Source organism: Dasypus novemcinctus, chromosome 22 (genome assembly GCF_030445035.2).
Source record: "Dasypus novemcinctus isolate mDasNov1 chromosome 22, mDasNov1.1.hap2, whole genome shotgun sequence".
NCBI lineage: Eukaryota > Metazoa > Chordata > Mammalia > Cingulata > Dasypodidae > Dasypus > Dasypus novemcinctus.
In genome coordinates, this window is record NC_080694.1 from 62,178,876 (window position 1) to 62,196,148 (window position 17,273).

The window sequence follows — 17,273 nt, forward strand, 5'->3', positions numbered from 1 at the left end:
AATACGTGGCGGTGTGCACGTCTGTTTCTTCCTGTTTGCATGGTCCTTTGGGTTTGTTTTTGTTATTGATAATGATTTTTTTTTTTGCAGAGAACCTGGAAGAGACGATACAGTTTGATTGTCGATGGCATTTCCCCAGGAGGACGAGCAGCTTCGTGCAGGGCAGCTGAGCTCCTTGTCCACGACGTGGCGCGAGTCACCCAAGGGGGGCGTCCGAGGCCCGCGCGGCGCTGTGAGGCATTTGCGTTTCCAGCGAGCCCAGCTCCGCGAAGCTGCTTCCTTCCTCTCTACAGACCGAGGTCGCCCCGCTGGGCCGAAGTGCACCTGCTGTTCTTCTAGGGAGTTCCACTCTCTAGAGCTCTTAGCTCTGTGATGTTTTATGTTTCTTTCTTTCTTTCTTTTTTTAAGTTATATACCCTGCATCTGTCCCTGCATTATCAAAGGGACAACTCCAAGTCCCCAAAAATGCCCCAGTATCACACCTCTTTCCACTCTCCCTGCCTTCAGCAACTCCTGTAGCCACTGTCCCTAATTAACGATAGAATTTCTCCCATTGCTAGAGTCCTGCCAGAACCCACTGAATGGACTGGGAGAGTGTAAACTACAACATAAAGTATAATTCATGCTGGGTAGCAGTGCTCCAAAAGGTTCTCAAATGCAGTGAATGTACCTCACTGATGAAAGAAGTTGTCGCTGTGGGAGGAGTGGGGAGTGAGGTATATGGGAACCTCTCGTATTTTTTTTCTCTCTCATTTTTAATGTAACATTTTGTGTGATCCAGGTTTCATTTTAAAAAAAAGTATACCTATGGGATGGCTAGTTTTTTTAAGGATATTGAGTGGATATTTTAGGGCAGGAGAAAATAGGAAGTTTTCCGAGATTTCCAGGTTTGTATTAAGGACACACAGCTCTTAGTTTATCATTGCCACTTGAATAATAAGGGGGGTGGGGGGTGGGGAGTGGGGCTAGTTTTCTCTCGTGGCCGGTTAGCACAGTTGGTTAGAGCGTGGTGCTAATAACGCCAAGGTCGCGGGTTCGAGCCCCGTACCGGCCACGTAACCCCCTGCTTTTTTATGCTTTTCGATAACCTCAACCTCGAGGTCCACGCTGAGTTTCACGTTCCTTGTCCCCTAAGAACCAGATCTCGCTGAGAACTGATGGATTGCAACTGAGTCGTCTCAGCAGACATCCGTGGTGCGCCTCGCCCAAGGCATAGGTTTTTCTTCTGATTTTCACGTGCGTGGAAACGAAGGGGGAAAAGGATTCGCTTGTTTTTCTCCCATTGGGAAGGAAATTAATTCAGATAGAGAAAATGGAACTGTCTCTTCTTTCTATCTGAAAAGAAAATTGTAAAACTCTCCGCACTTCTTACCACTTCCTCACTCGTTCTTCACCAGTTCCAGGAAAATGAAACCAGATTTTCAAAGTTACAGGCGACAACAATTTTTATTAACATCGACAAAATAGGAGGGAAACAAAGGGCCTCGTTCGAACATTCTGAGCACTGATTCAATAGATGGAAGCCTCGCTGTTTGGAGAAGGTTTAAGGTATAATTTTGGGGTTGGAACTGCGTTCACAGGTTTCAACGCAGAAAAGTATGACCAGGTAGAGTGAGGTCTCCTCTCCTTACGCCTCATCCGTCCAGTAATCACGCCCAAGACCTTGCCGAGGGAAACGCTGTGCTCACCTGCTCGTAGGCCCCTCCCGGTTTTCTTAATACAAGCACATATTTTTATGAATTATTGTTTTCCCATCTCTTCTTAAAAGACAACGTATTCTCACATCGTCTGCAACTTGCTTTCATCAGTTAACAACACAATATGGAATCTCCATTTTATAGATATTTAGGGAGCTTTCTCTTTTTTTCCATTTTTACTCTCAATTGTAATCTCAACTATGCTTTATTAATACAGTGGGTAGAGAAAAGTTGGCAGGTGGATGAGGAGGAAAAAAGCAAAGGTAAGTTGATTAGCCCTTCATTAAAAATGATTGCCCCTCTCCTTAAAGCCAGCTGATCAATGGTCAGGCTGGATTTGTCTGCACATCAAGCCGGATTTTGCCCTTCAGGCCCTGGAGTTATACGTAATGCTATAATAGCTGAATAGAGCAGTACAAAGAGTCCCTTAAGCATTAAGAATTTGGATTTTATTGCCAATATTATGAGACAAGATAGTTGTATATATGCATATGCTGTAGCCTGCGAGCATCATATGAAAGAAGAAAGACAAAAGAGGCATTTACATACAGCAATTGGCTCATAAAAATGAGAAAAATCTTCAAGTTTTATTTGTGAGTGGAAGAAAGACATTTTCTTAAATTTAATTTTGGTTTTTAGGGCCATTGTCATGAATAGTGGAACATCCAACACAGCAAATGGAGGGCTAACTATTATTGTAGGAAGGTACAAATGTGTTGCATTTAACTGCTAAGTCTGGTGAGACATCAGAAAGAACAGGATAACATGGAGAAAACGGAGCATGAGATCGGCTGTGGGAAAGGCTGAGTCGATCAGCTTCTTTGTCTCTTTGTTGACCAAGAAACTCCCTGTTCATGCTTCATTCAATTGGAAGGATTTCAATCATTTCAAAGAAGAGTTTTCACATTTCTTTCCTTTACTTGCCTTGGAGATGGAAAAGTATTGGAGAAACAATGAAAAAATGTAATAAAAATCCATTTGTAGTTAGAAATATTTTTAATTGAATCAATTCCATTTCAATGTTAAAACCATTCATAGACATTTTCAAAACTGGCACAGAATACTATTTTATTTGCTAAAGGAATATTATACTGGAGTTTGGCTATAACAAGGTGCACTGTAATTGAAGTCACTTAATGTTTACTACATCACTGATATTTTATGTGAGTGTAAGTGTGCATGAACAATTTTATGTGTATCTAAGTTTATGTGTATACTTCTGAGCAGGCCAGAAAGTTTTTTGCTAGTTACCAATACTGTTAAATAACTTAGAAGTAATTCTGCTTAGGAGTTATTGAGAACCCATCAAGTGTTAGCATTGACCTTAAACATGAATAATAAAAAAGAATTTAATAACAGATAAGAAAAAAGTTAAGCTAAATCTAAAGTGTGAATTTTTTATTTAAAAATTTTCATGGATGTGTATCATTCATACGTGAATATGCATAACCAACAAGTACATAGTAAAAGTTGTGAACTCACAAGACAAACATGTGTAACATCATAAAGGACTCCCAAACTTCACCCCGCTAGCAATGCCCTGTATGTTGTGAAACGTTTCTTACATTTTATGACAGAGCTTATTTTCCAGTGAGTTGGTATATTCCGCAGGAGTTGAGCCTGAATGGCCAAATCTCTGGCATTATTGAAAGAGGGAATGTGTGATGACTTTCTTAAGGTTCTGCTATAAAGGGGGACAATGCACTTTTGGCATAAAGCCAGGAGCTGAGAAGCGAGCCCTGAGATGGGGATCTAAAGAGCTTAGGTGATTATTTAAAAATCAGGTAATAATTAGGAAATTATTAATGAATATTTATCAATATTCCCCACTCTTTAAAATGCAATCATCAGTTGTTATTTTGCGTCTGGCAGTTGCTGTAGATGTGTTGTGTGTGCAGCGTCTGCAAGATTCTTCATGGAGAAGCAGCCATCCCGGAGTCAGCCTTCTCCAGTCAGAGCCCTGGGCCCAGAACTTCCCTTACGCGGAGGCCGCACATCAGGCCTGCGGCCTGGTCTAGATTCTTCTTACTTATTGGGGTAATATTCCCCATTCCGGGTACTCGGTGACCTTCTATGTCTTGCTCAAGCATGTGGGTCAGTGGCACGTGCTCAGCCAAGATCTATATCCCATGGGGAAGGGTACTGGGTCTCCCCCATCGTGATGCAAGAGGGGGGAGCACAGAGTATCGTTCTGTGCCGAATGTTGGGAGGGGCCCCTGGCCACGGAGACCGACGCCCACTCGCCCACTGCCGAGGCCGACCTTGCTGACTCTCCTCTCCGAGTAAAGCCTTGTTCCCGGCAGTGCTAGTGTGCGCTGCGTCCTGCGTGGCCACCGCAATTCCGCGGCTCCACGCAGCGGGCGGGAGTGTGTGGACTCCTGCTCCTGGCGGCAGCCCAGCTCAGCCGTCCTCTAAGTGGTGGAAGGACTTCTCCCCTGGTAGACAGGAACATTGGCTTCACGATTCGGATGCCTTTTTAATTTTTAAATCTTCTTTATTCTGTATGATACACAAAGCAGTAAAATGCATCCATTTATGCACAAAGGGACGAGTTATGACAAATTTATGCACTCACTTAATCACTATCACAACAAAGAGGGAACATTGTTATGTTCCCCAAAGGTTTCCATGTGTCTTCTGGTAATGGCCCCTGAAATTAGCTCATCTACATAAAGTAGATGGCTTTTCTGTAACTATAAATCCATTAAATTATAACTACTATGTAATTTAAATAATGAGACTCTTTTATTCTTGTTCCCGGGCTGTTCATTATTTTGAAATGATCCTGTTTGTTGTTGCTGGGACCTGTTTGTACTGGTTTTCATCTGTGCCATCATGACCTCTGGATGATATTAGAAAACAAGACACCAAGACACCATCCCATGCAATCTGAAGTAACAGTTGAGTTGAGTGGTGTGTCCATAACGTGACCCTGAAGAAGCACCCAATTGGTCTTATATTTCTTTCACCTGGAGGTCTAAAGGTGGCACTCATGAGCTTCTTCTCTTACAGCAAAGTAAGAAATGACATGGTTCCACTGGGAATCGTACACAGACTGTCCTGGGTACAAAGCAGGTATGATAACCACTACACCATAGCACCAAGTTAATGCATGGCTGTACACGAATGTGCAGCGTAAAAAGAGAAGGAGAAGAGAAATACTATTACAGACACTCATAGGCATAACCACCCACAGTACCATGGTTCCAAGAGGATGTGTAATTGGAGATAGATTAACTTTTCCCCATCTTGTGCACACAACGTTAAAAATCTCAAAGGGCAGTAGTTTCACCTGCTGTCACAGGAATAAATGTCTTCACATATGCAAGTGAACTCTCTATTTCTACCAGGCTGGAATGCTCTTGTCTAGCCTCTGTATATTTACTTTTTCCAAACATTTACAGAGGGGTTATTATGTCTCAGACAGTTTGCAAGGCTCTGAGGATACAGCAATAAGTACAAAGCTCAAAAAGCTTGCCTCTGAGGTTCCATTGCCACTTCTAGCACACACTTGGCTCTAAATAAATGCATTTATATTTTATGCAATCTCTCATCCAGCTTATGAGTAGTCCCCTTTACTTCCTTTTTCCCCACACGAAGGACCTGGAACTTGGTTTCGTGGCTTTGTTGACCTACGTCAATGCCTGGTTTAGGTAAGAGGTTCTGGGTTTGAATCCCAGTTGGGCCTTTCGTGGAAAAGTTGTCTTGAGTTCCGTGATTGGGAATCCTTCTACTCTACAGTATTCCACATGGAATAATGTCCTTGGCAGTGCTCACGGCTTATCTGTAACTGGCCATATCTAGTAGTGATGTTTGATTTTCAGCCTGGCCCTACATTTCCACATTAAAACTGGTCCGAATCAAAGTACCACTCAGCCTCTTTCTGTTCCTTACTCTCCATTCTTGGCACCATAAATTTATTCACACAGCCCCTAAAGAGCTCTTTAGTTTGAGATGGAAAATGTCATTTATGTCTGCCAAACATTCCCTCCCACCCCTCTCATTACGTTTCCCCATAGTTGGAGGGCAAGTTCTGGCAGCTTTCTACCTGGAGGTCCCAGACCGAAAGTTTCAAGTTTCTTGAAATCCCATATCTTTTATCCACAAGGAAACATGGTTCAGGTAATTAAGGTTACTCAAATTTGAACATTCTGTTCACCTTCTAAATTAATTAATTAAAATTTGAAACCTCAGAATACGTAAGTGGAAGATCAATCCTCCACCCTCTTCCTGATCTGACCCATATTTTTCATTTTTCCTCATGTCTCCCCACTCCGGGCCTCAAATCTGCCTTAAACTCTTTGGTGTTTCTCCCAACCCTGTCTCCCTCTCTGGTGATCCCCCTGACACAAGATTCTCCTCTCTTCCTCTGTCCAACCAAATGGATTCTTTCCTCATATGAAGTGTCAGATCAGGTAGCACTTCTTCTGAAAGCCTTCCCTGCTCATTAGGAGTGGAGAGCTGCACCTTCTCTGTTCCCCTGTGAAAATGCCATGATTACTTATCTTTGCGACTTCCTTTGACAATTTAAAATATAATTAACCTTTATGTGCAATTTTCGTGTAATAATCAGTGTACATGTCCCTTGCTAGCCCTTGAGAACTTCAGGATATTTAGTGCTTCAGAGCCTATCTCCAGATCAAACAAATTGTGGGCTACCCAGTAATTTCTTTATATATATTTTTGCCTTAATTAGGAACTTACTGGCTCACAGTCTGGAGGGTAGCAGTCCAAAAGCAGGTATTGTCTGCCCTGCCTTCTCTGAAGCTGTAGCGTTCTGGTGGTGGCGTCCTAGGAATCACTCTTTGCCTCCAAAATATGGTCATCTGTTTCTTTGTTTCCCCCTTTTTTTCTTTTTGTTATAAAATAACTTTTATTTACATAATTTATCAAACATAACTGCTTTCTTTGGAGAAAGAGAATTTACTAATAACAGATACTGCCGTTTCTTTTTCAGACTCCTTCAGCCATGTAATACACATGTTCACTTCTATTTCAAAGAACATGGTATAAAACAGTGGATATTAATATTTTTTTAACTGTGCCTCAACCATTCACAATTAGGCTTTTAAATTATGTCCATCACTTGCTAGGTCCTAAGTGTTCAGGATGAAAAGTTGAGAAAAGATAAGGCCCTTAATCATATCTCTTTTAAAATTGATATAATCCACAGGCACATGGACTTGGGCTAATATGGGATAAGCAGATTAGGTGTGTAAGGGACCTAATTTATTTAACTTTAACTGCTAATCAAATTATAGGAGGAAAGAAAGAAAAGAAAAAAAGAAAAGAAAGAATGAAAAGGAAAGAAAGAAAGAAAGAAAGAAAGAAAGAAAGAAAGAAAGAAAGAAAGAAAGAAAGAAAGAAAGAAAGAAAGAAAGAAAGAAAGAAAGAAAGAAAGAAAGAAAGAAAGAAATTTAATACCCAGTTAGGCTGCTGACTTGTTTTCAGAAAAAAAGTGTTAAGATCTTACCAGTTGCGAAGTACGGCTTTCCTTCCCTGTTTTCTGTAAGATGCCGACTGGCCCAAGTCCTCCTTTCTAAGAGCGGGTGTTCTCGACTTTGCTCTGTGTTAAGAGACGCCGGGGTCGCGCTGCGCTGTCAGGAATTCCACACGAGGGATTTGAGGCACAAGCAGCATCTCGTTGTTAGCGCCTTCCAGACCCGGACGAGGGCGGGAAGGGAACGCGGCAGTCAGCGCGCAGCCCGCCGCGCCCAGCACCTGCGCAGCCCAGCACCCAGCGCAGAATGAAGGGGGCGTGGGGGTCTCTGCGCTCACACTGTGTGGTCAGGACGACAGGTGGAAACCAAAGCTCTTCGTGCAGAGCCCCGGCCTTTGGTGACACGGAAGAGTTCCTGGAAACCAGATCCCCTGGGAGCCTTAGATGCCGGAGCCTGGCGTCTGCGGAAACAATAGGACTCTGTTCAGGAGCTGTGCTTTTTACGAGTCACGGTATTTCCATATTGGCAGTTTCAATAACTGTAAAGTGTGAGGGGAATCAACGCACCGTGCGATGAAAAGTACTGAAGGAAGAAATAGATCAAAAACATTAGATACAGTGTCACCTGGAAATGACTTTTCATTCCATGATTCAGAAAAGAAAAAAGTCATAGCGCGAAGGTTTCCGTAGTGTAGTGGTTATCACATTCGCCTCACACGCGAAAGGTCCCCGGTTCGAAACCGGGCAGAAACATAAAACTGTTTTGCAAAGCTCTTTCCTTCGCAAGAATATGCAAATGTTTACCTTTCCCCAAGGCTTCACCTGGATGCTTTCTCTGGAACTCACCTTCCAAGCAACAGGGGATCCAGGCTAAACAGAGCGCCGCCCTCCCCTGCGCCACGCCTGTTCCTAACGGCCCTGCCTGCAAAAGGCCGCCTGGCTGCCCGCAGCTTCCGGGAAGCGGAACAGCTTTCCAAGATTTCTAAGGATTTCTAAGCAGGAAATCCTATCCCAGAAAGACCAGAATATTCTCGAAGTTTATTTCCTTTCTTTCTTTTCCTCTCCTTTCTTACCTACCCCTCACCTACATTCCAACCTTCCTCACTCGCTCCCTCCCTCCCTCTCTCCCTCCTTCCCTCCCTCCCTTCCTTCCGTGGGTCCAGGGGGTCTCAGGTCTGGCTCCCCCTCCTAAGGGACACTCACCCCGCAGCCCGCAGCCGCCTGCCTCCCCAGGACAGGAGGTAAAACGTCGCAGACCTCCCTCAGGGAACCGCGGACAGGTAGCTTGTAAACTGCCTTTTAGTCCGGGCTGTACGCTTCCTACAGTCACCTCACCACACCCCATTTACGGGCTTCAGGGGATCCTAGAAAAACCCTGTTAGGAAGGGTCTTTGTCCGAGCCCCTTGCTGTTGCCCTCGTTCCCCGCCCCTTGGCCGAGCGCTGTCCTCACTCTCTGAGCCGCCGCCTGCGGGGACCCGCTCCTGTCTGGAAGGCGCAGCAAGTAGAGCGTGTTTCTGACGCGGTACCGAGAGCTCCTCTGGTCTTGCGGCGACCCCGACCCTGCCCTTCGGGAGCTGGGGAGGGACAACAGGCGGCCCCCAGCCAGGAGCGCAGGGCGCCAGAGCCGCAGGCGCCAGCTCAGGAAAGGAGAGTCCCGGGGAGATCCGGGGGCGCCCATACCGCCCACGTGGAGGGGGTCGCGGCCTTCCTGGACGAGCGGGGACGCGGGGAGCGCGTGGGGACGTCCGGGAAACTCCAGCAGGAATTCTGCTTGTCCTACAGCAGGGAGCACAGCGGCTGCTCTAAGGAAAAATCGGAGACCACCAAACAGCAGCTCCTAGAGCTCGGCTGCTGGTAGGAGCCTGGCAGGTGGCTCGTGAGGCAGAACAAGTGGCAGAGGTGCACCGCGTGGAAGAAGAGTTCAAGTTAGAAAGGGGCGTGCACCTGGCACAGCAGAAGTGAAGGTTCTTTATCCATCGCTTGTGCCCAGGTAATGATCAGTTAGAAGCCCTGGCTTGAAAATATGCTTGGGCGGGGGCAGCAGCTGCCTCAGTCTGGAGGACCCACCCCTGGGTGGGACCCTAAGACATGGGCCCCTATAGAGTCCTCCTCAGATAAGGAAAAAGAGGAAGAGTGGGAAAGGGCTAGGTGTGACAGCATAGAAGAGAGTAAGTTTAGCTTAAAATGCTTATCTACTAGGCCAGGGAATTAAGAATCACAGCTGATCCTGTATTTCCCCAATATAAACATTTTAACAGCCTTAAAGGTAATTAATCCCATTACCAAATTACAAAAAGAAAAAGTGTATTAGTCCAAATTTTATTTGGCATAGGTGCAATCTCTCTAAGTTTACGGAATACTAAAAAATAAATTAGCATTATATGTATAAAATCTCTTTTTAAAAGGAGGTACCAAGGACTGAGCCCAGGACCACATCCATGGGAAGCAGGAAGGAGGGGAAGGAAGGACTCAAGGAAGGCAGGAGGGAAGGAGGAAAGCAAGACAGAGAGAGAGAAAAAGAAAAATAAGTTTTGAGCTAACATGGTCGGGTTAGAAGTGGGTTTCTTTCTCAGAAATCCTCAGGAATCTTGGAAACGTGTTCGGCTTCCCCGATGCGGAAGGTTCCCGGCGACCCTGGAGGTGCAAGCAGGGCTGACGCCCAGGTTTGGTGGAGGTGGAGGGCGGGGCTGGGTAGCAGGGATAACCTTCGCTCACAAGCTGAGAACTCCAGGCAGAGCACCAGGCAGCCCCTTGGGCAAATGTAAGCATTTGACTGCCTTGTCAGGTTACAAGCATGGGAAAAACCTGCTATTTCCCCGTCTCTAACTGGCGAGGTGATTCCCACTACACAAGAGAAACTGAGGTCCAGTCTTGGGTGAGGAACTGCAATGTGTGTGTGTGTGTGTGTGTGTGTGTGTGTGATATCATGTCTATTCGACTCACTGGTTATATCTCCATTCTGAACCATTTTTTCAACCCCAAATTTGCATAGCCAATTGCCTGTTACATCTCCAGTTACATATGCTGATGAGTGACATCTCCAAGGACATAGACCGAATGCACTCACACACACATTCCCTCGTTATCTTTCCCTCCTCAAGTAAATCCAATGCCATGATTCAGACTAGTGGGCCCAAAGATTGGAGACTTCTTTGATTCCGTCTATCTCCTATTCCTCATGTGGAACATGTGTGTTGTTTCTATAAAATATCACCAGACTCTTGCCACTTCTCACCACCTCAAATTCTACCCCTCTGGTCCAAGCCACACCATTTCTGGTATGAAATATTTTAAAAATATCGTCATCACCTTCCTCTTTCCATCAAATCCCCTCTACTATATTCTCCACAGAGCAGCCAAAAGGATCCATTTTCACCTGAAAACATTTGGAGCCATTCCCTGGCTGAGAACCAAACAATGCCCACTTGCTGCTCTCAGAGGAAAAGCAAATACCCTGGGGAGAGGATGGAGCTCAGGGGGCTGAGAGCCTGCTTCCCACGTACAAGGTGCCAGTCTTGGTCCCTGGTATGAACAAACAAAACAAAGGAAAACCTAACTCTCGTTGGGGAGCAGATGTAGCTCGGCAGTTGAGCACCTGCTTCCCAGCTAGGAGGTCCTGAACTCAGCACTCTGTACTTCTAAACAACAACAACAGCAAACACCCCAGGGGCGCACAAGATCTACCTCATCTACCTACCTACCCTGTTCCTACCCTGCTGCAGTTACCATCACGTCTTGCTCTTCCTTGAAACCATAAACCACAGCCCCCTAGAGCCTTTGCAGCGACATATTCTGTTCTCTCTAACAGTGACCTTACGTAAAGTCTTTCCCCTTCTTCAAGTCTTAGATCAAATTCCACCAGGTCCGTGATATTCACCTCACCTTCATTCCCTATTCCAATCTCACCTTCCTACCTTACTTTGCTCCACTGCACGCAATCTCTTAACACATTATTGCACTTGCTTACTTGTTTCATACACTTTCTCCCACACTGGCGTGGAAGCGCTGTAAAGGCTGGAAATCGCGTGTGTGGGCTGAGCAGCTCCCCACCTGCTACAGCGCCGCCAGTAAGGGAAACTCGACGAGTTTGTTTTGCACCAAATGTAATATTCAATTTTGTGGACTTGAAACGAGATTCTGAGATGTTATTGAGTGCTCAGAGTCATGAAGGTAATGAAACAAAAGTTTTCTACCCAGATGTCTTGATTTAAACTCACAGCCCTTTTACTGGGTTGGGACCTTCATGGCGTGGATGTATTGAGAGAAGCGCTGGCGGCAAAAGCCTGTCAGGAGAGGGGGATGGAACTCGGCACTAGACCCATCACCCCCTGACAAACCTCAGATTCCTTAACTAACTCTGTCTTCGCACCAGGGGTTTGCTGACAGCCACTTCCGTGGATAGAGAACTGCCTTAGCTCAGGAAATCCTGCTGGCCTTGGCCATCGCTAACACCCACCCCGAGGGAAGGCTGCCGCCCTCCCCGTCTCTCCTGAATTATCCCCCATCCTGTCCTTCCTGCCCCCAAATCCAACTGCCCGGGAATGGGCGGGGGCGGGGCGGGGCGCCCTGGCAGGGACCGAGGCTTCCGGCGTCCTTCCGGCCCCGCGGGTGTCCGCCCCAGGCCCCCACTTGGCGTTTCTCCCCGGGGCCAGCGAAGCGCCTCCCACCCCAGACGCGCCCTAACCCCACGGCCTGTGTCCCTGACGTGGGCTTGCTTGCTGCTCGGGAAGGAGGAGAAGGAGGCCCCCAGGAGAGACGCCCCACGTGCTCTGCCCTCGGGCCGGGGGAAGTGGCCGCGCTGCCCGCACTCTCGGGGCCGGGGGTCGCCGCCTCTTCCTCCTTCCTCCGACGCTGCCCACTTGCCCCCGGCGCCTCCGCACTTCCCCGACCCAGGCGTTTCCAGGGCACGTCCCCGCCTCTGCGCGCTCGGCCTCGGCTTCCCCCGGCGCTGATGGGGGCTTAGGTCCGCCCCCAGCAGGGAAGGGCTGGGTCAGGAGAGGGGGTCTGTGGCCCCGCACGCGGGCCGGCGCCTTGGGGGGTCGCGGCGGCCGCGGAGCCCCCGAGGCCGGGCGGGGAGACGGGGCAGGGCCCCCCGCGGGCGGGAGGCGCGAGCAGCGCGGAGCCGCCCCGGGGAGCGCAGAGGAGGCGCCCCCGCGGGCCCTGCCCGGGCGCTCAGCTCGGGGCCGCGCCGCGCTCCCGGCCTTGCAGCCGCTGCGGGCCCCGGCCTGCGGGGGGAGGCAGCCCCGCGCGGCGGCCTCCCGGATCCTCGGGATGAGAACCGGCCATTCCACAGTGACTCAGGGGCGCGGAAGAGCCGGGGTTCCTGCAGGCCCAATGCGGAGACGTTTCTTCTTTCCTGCTCCCTTTTCCCTGCTGGGGAAGGGGAAAGCAGGAAGAGTGTGGGGGAGAGTGGCACATTTCTTTTTGGTTGTGTGGGCCTTTCACCTATGGAATAAGAAACGCGTGTGAACCCAGCGGCCGGTTAGCTCAGTTGGTTAGAGCGTGGTGCTAATAACGCCAAGGTCGCGGGTTCGATCCCCGTACGGGCCAGGCTGTGGCTGTGTCAACCTTTTCGTGCACCTGCAACCTCTACCTCTAAGGTCCACTCTGAAGATCACGTTCCTTTTCCCTTAAGAACCATTTCTCCCTGAGAATGTACGATCTTAACCGAGGCAGTCATTTCAGGAGACCTCGCTGGTGGCCCTTGCCAAGGCTTAGGTTTTCTGATGATTCCCACGTACACACTGAAGGAACAGCGCCGACACCACGCGGGAAAAGGATCCGCGCGCGCTTCTTGTCCTATTGAGAAACGGTAAACAGAGCTCTGTCTCGTGTCCCTCTGAAAAGAAACTGTAAAACCATCCACACTTCTTACCACTTCCTCATTGGATATTCACCAGTTCCCTGAAAGACGAAACTCGATTTTAAAAATTACACAGTGACAACAAGCTTTAAGATGGATAAAGCAGGAGGTAAACAAAGTTTCCTTTTGAACATTCAGAAGACTGATTCAGTAGGTGGAAGACTCATTTTCAGAAGGATTTAAGGTTTAATTTTAGGGTTAGAATTGCATTCACATTTTTAACGTCAGAAGGTGTAAACAGGTACATCAAAATCTTTCCTTATGCCTCATCCGTCCAATAATCTTTTCCAAAAACTTCCCTACATAAATTCTATACTTACTTGCTTACAGGTCCTTTCCAGTTTTCTTCATACAAGCAAATATTTACACAAGTTATTGTTTCCCATCTTTCATAATCACACATTGTCTACAACTTGCTTTTATCACTTAGGGCAATAAGAATCTCAGTTTTATCGATATTTAGAGAGCTATCTCTCTCCCCCCCCCCTTTTTTTTTAATGTTTTGCTGAACTGGCTACTGGGTAATAAGTACCACACATATTGATCCACTATGTTCAAAATGGAAGCAGATTCAGGCCTCAGAATACAAATGGCTTGATTTCCTGAAAGCTCTTTAGATATGAAGGAATCTTGAAAACATCATCCGTTCACTCTAAATTGTAATCTCAATTGTGAACTGTTAATATAGTGAGTGAAGAAAAGTTGGCAGAAGGATGAGGATGGGTAAAGGCAAAGAATATGTTGATTATTTCTTCATTAAAAATGATTGCCCACTTATACCCTGCCATAACCCACTGAATGGACTGAGGGAAAGGGTAAACTACAATGTAAACCATAATCCATGCGATGAAGCAGTGCTCCAAAATGTATTCACCAAATGCACTGATGAAAGAGGTTGTTGATGTGGGAGGAGTGGGGGTGGGGAGTGGGGTATACGGGAACCTCTTATATTTTTTAATGTAACATTTTGTGTGATCTATGCATCTTTTTAAAATAAGACAATTAAAAATTGCTAAAAATAAATACATAAAAAAATGATCGTCCCTGTCCTTAAAGCCAGCTGATAAATAGACTGGATTTGTCTGGCCATCAAGCTGATTTTGTTCTTCAGTCCTTGAAATTATATGTAATGCTGTAATAGTTGAATATGCCATTAAAACCATCACTTGAACAGTAAGAATTTAGATTTTTGAGCCAATATCATAAGACAAATTAGTTGTATATATGCATATGCTTTAGCCTTTGAGCATCATATGGAAAACGACAGAGAAAAGAAGAATTTACATAGAACAACGGGCTGGTAAAAGCGAGAAACATCTTCAAGTTTAATTTCTGAGTGGAAGGAAAACATTTTCCTAAATTGAATTTTGATTTTAGGTCCTTTGGCATGAAGAGTGAAACATTCTGCATAGCAAAAGGGAGGCTGACTATTATTGTAGGAAGGTACGAAAGTGTTGCATTTAATTGCTAAGTCTGGCAAGGCATCAGAAAGAACACGATAACACGGAGAAAATGGAGCAAGAGATAGGCTGGGAGAGAGGCTGCTGTTGATCAGTTTCTTTGTCTCTTTGTTGGCCAAGAAACTCCCTGTTCATGCTTCATTCAATCTGGAAGGTCTCCAATCATTTCCAAGGAAAGTTTTCACAGTTCTTTCCTTTATTTGCCTTGGAGGCTGAAGAGTATCAGAGGAATAATGAACAACAAAAAGGTAATAATAAATCTATTTGTTATTAGAAATATTTTAAATTGGATCAACTCCATTTCAATGTTAACCCATTGATAGATATTTTCAAAATTGGCACATAATACTAATATTTTATTTGCTAAAGGATTATTACACTGGAGTTTGGATATAACAAGATGCAATGTAATTGAAGTGACTATTTACTACGTCATTAATATTTTATGTGAATATAAAATGTGCATTAACAATTTATGTTTATCTAATTTTATGTGTATATTTCAGGAAGTTTTTTAGTAGTAAAAAAGAGAGTAAAATAACTTAGGAGTTATTTTGCTTAGGAGTTATTGAGAACCCATCAAGTCTTAGCATTGATCTTAAGCTTGAATAATAAAAAGGAACTTAATAACAGCTAAAAATAAATGTTAAACTAAGCCCAAAATCAGAGTTTTCTATTTTAAAAGTTTCATTGATCCTATATCATTCATACTTGAATATACATAAACAATAAGTATATAGTAAAAGCTGTGAACTTACAAGACAATGATGCATAACATCACAAAACACTCCCAAACGTCACCCCACCAGCACTACACTCAGTATGTTGTGAAACATTTGTTACAGTTTATGAAAGAACTTATTTCCGAATGAGTTGATGTAGTCCACAGGAGTTGAATCTGAAGGGTCAAATCTCTGGCATTATTGAAAGAGGGAATGTGTGATGACATTCTTCAGGTTCTTCTATAAAGGGGGACGATGCACTTTTGGTTTGAAGCCAGAAGCTAATAGGAGAGCCCCGAGATGGGGGTCCTAAAGCACTTAGGTGATTATTTAAAAATCAGGTAATAATTAGGAAATTACTAATGATTATTTATTGATGTTCCCCACTCTTTAGAATGTTATTTTGCGTCTGGCAGTTGCTGTAGATGTGTTGTGTATGCAGCGTCTGCAAGATTCTCCATGGAGAAGCAGCCATCCCGGAGTCAGCCTTCTCCAGTAAGAGCCCTGGGCCCAGAAACTTCCCTTATGCGGAGGCCGCACATTAGGCCTGTGGCCTGGTCTAGATGCTTCCTACTTATTGGGGTAATTTTCCCCATTCCGGTACTCAGTGACATCCTATGACTTGTGTCAGTGGCACCTGGCCAAACGCGCTCGCGTATCTAACCCAGCGGGGCTGAACCGGGTCCCTCCCGTCGTGACGCAGGAGGGGGAGCACAGAGTATCATCGGTGTCGAATGCTGGGAGGGGCCCCTGGCCACGAGAGACCGACGCCCACTGCCGAGGCCGGCCTTGCTGACTCTCCTCTCCGAGTAAAGCCTTGTCCCGGCAGTGCTTGTGTGCGCTGCGTCCTGCGTGGCCACCGCAATTCCGCGGCACCACGCAGCGGGCGGGAGCGTGTGGACTCCTGCTCCTGGCGCCGGCCCAGCTCAGCTGCCCTGCAAGCGGTGGAAGGACTTCTCCCCTGGCAGCCAAGGACATTGGCTTGACAACTCAGATCGCTTCTTAATTTTTAAAGCATCTTTATTGTGTATGATATACTTGTAAAAAATGCATAGATTCAAGTGTACACTGGGATGAGTTTTGCTGTATTTATACATTCATATAGTCACTATCACAATCAAATTAGAGAACATTTCCATGCTCCCCAAATGTTCCCTTGTGCCTTGTGGTAACGGCAGTCAAATTAGCTAAACTAGGTACAATTATAAATCTATAACACTGTAACTGCTATGCAGTCTAAATAATGAGAATCTTTTATTCTTGTTCCCTGTGAGTTATTTTTAAATATTCCTGTTTGTTGTCAGTAGTCCCTGTTTGTACTCTTTTCTTGCAGTCTCAGGTAGCACAGTTGAGGTGATTCGGTGTCCATAAGATAGCTTTGGAAAAACAACCTACTGGTCTGTTTCTTTCACCAGGTCTAAAGGTGGCAACTCATAACCTTTATCTCTAAGTGCAAAAAGAGAAGTAATGTGGTTCCACTGGGAATCGAACCCAGGATCCCCTGTGTGTAAAAGAGATGTTATAACCACTACACCATAGAACCAAAGCAGAGTACACACACAGAAATGTGGAACCTAGAAAGAGGAGAAAAAATACTATCAGAGTGTTATAGGCATAACCACCCACAGCCACCATGGTTCTAAAGGGATAATCAAATGGACATAAATGAACTTTCCTGCATCTTCTGCACACATTGAAAATGTCAAAGGGTAGTGGTTTCACCTGCTATCACAAGAGTAAATGGCTTCAGATATGCAAGTGAACTCTATTTCTACCAGACCAGAATGTTCTTGTCTAGCGTCTGTATACTCACTTTTTCCACACATATTTATAGAGGGATTACTATGTCCCAGACACTTTGCAAAGCTCCAGGGCTACAGCAGTAAGTACAAAGGTGGAAAAGCCTGCCTCTGGGGTTACACTGATTCTTCTAGACACACTAGGCACTAAGTAAGCATGTTTATATTTCATGCAAGCTGTCACCCAGCCGATGAGTAGCCCCCTTTGCTTCCTTTTTTCACACAACAGGGATTGGGAACTTGGCTGTGTGGCTTAGTTGACCAAAGTGACTCTCTAATAAATGAGAGATC

The 17,273-nt window shown here is 45.7% G+C and overlaps 3 non-coding genes across 3 annotated transcripts; all 3 read left to right on the forward strand.

Annotated features, from left to right (window-relative positions):
* Positions 1-980: 980 nt before the first annotated feature.
* TRNAI-AAU (transfer RNA isoleucine (anticodon AAU)) lies at positions 981-1,054 on the forward strand. Its single transcript has one exon. It is a non-coding gene; the product is annotated as a tRNA-Ile (tRNA).
* A 6,763-nt stretch (positions 1,055-7,817) lies between these two features.
* On the forward strand, positions 7,818-7,890 carry TRNAV-CAC (transfer RNA valine (anticodon CAC)). The gene has a single exon. It is a non-coding gene; the product is annotated as a tRNA-Val (tRNA).
* A 4,724-nt stretch (positions 7,891-12,614) lies between these two features.
* On the forward strand, positions 12,615-12,688 carry TRNAI-AAU (transfer RNA isoleucine (anticodon AAU)). The gene has a single exon. It is a non-coding gene; the product is annotated as a tRNA-Ile (tRNA).
* Positions 12,689-17,273: the final 4,585 nt, after the last annotated feature.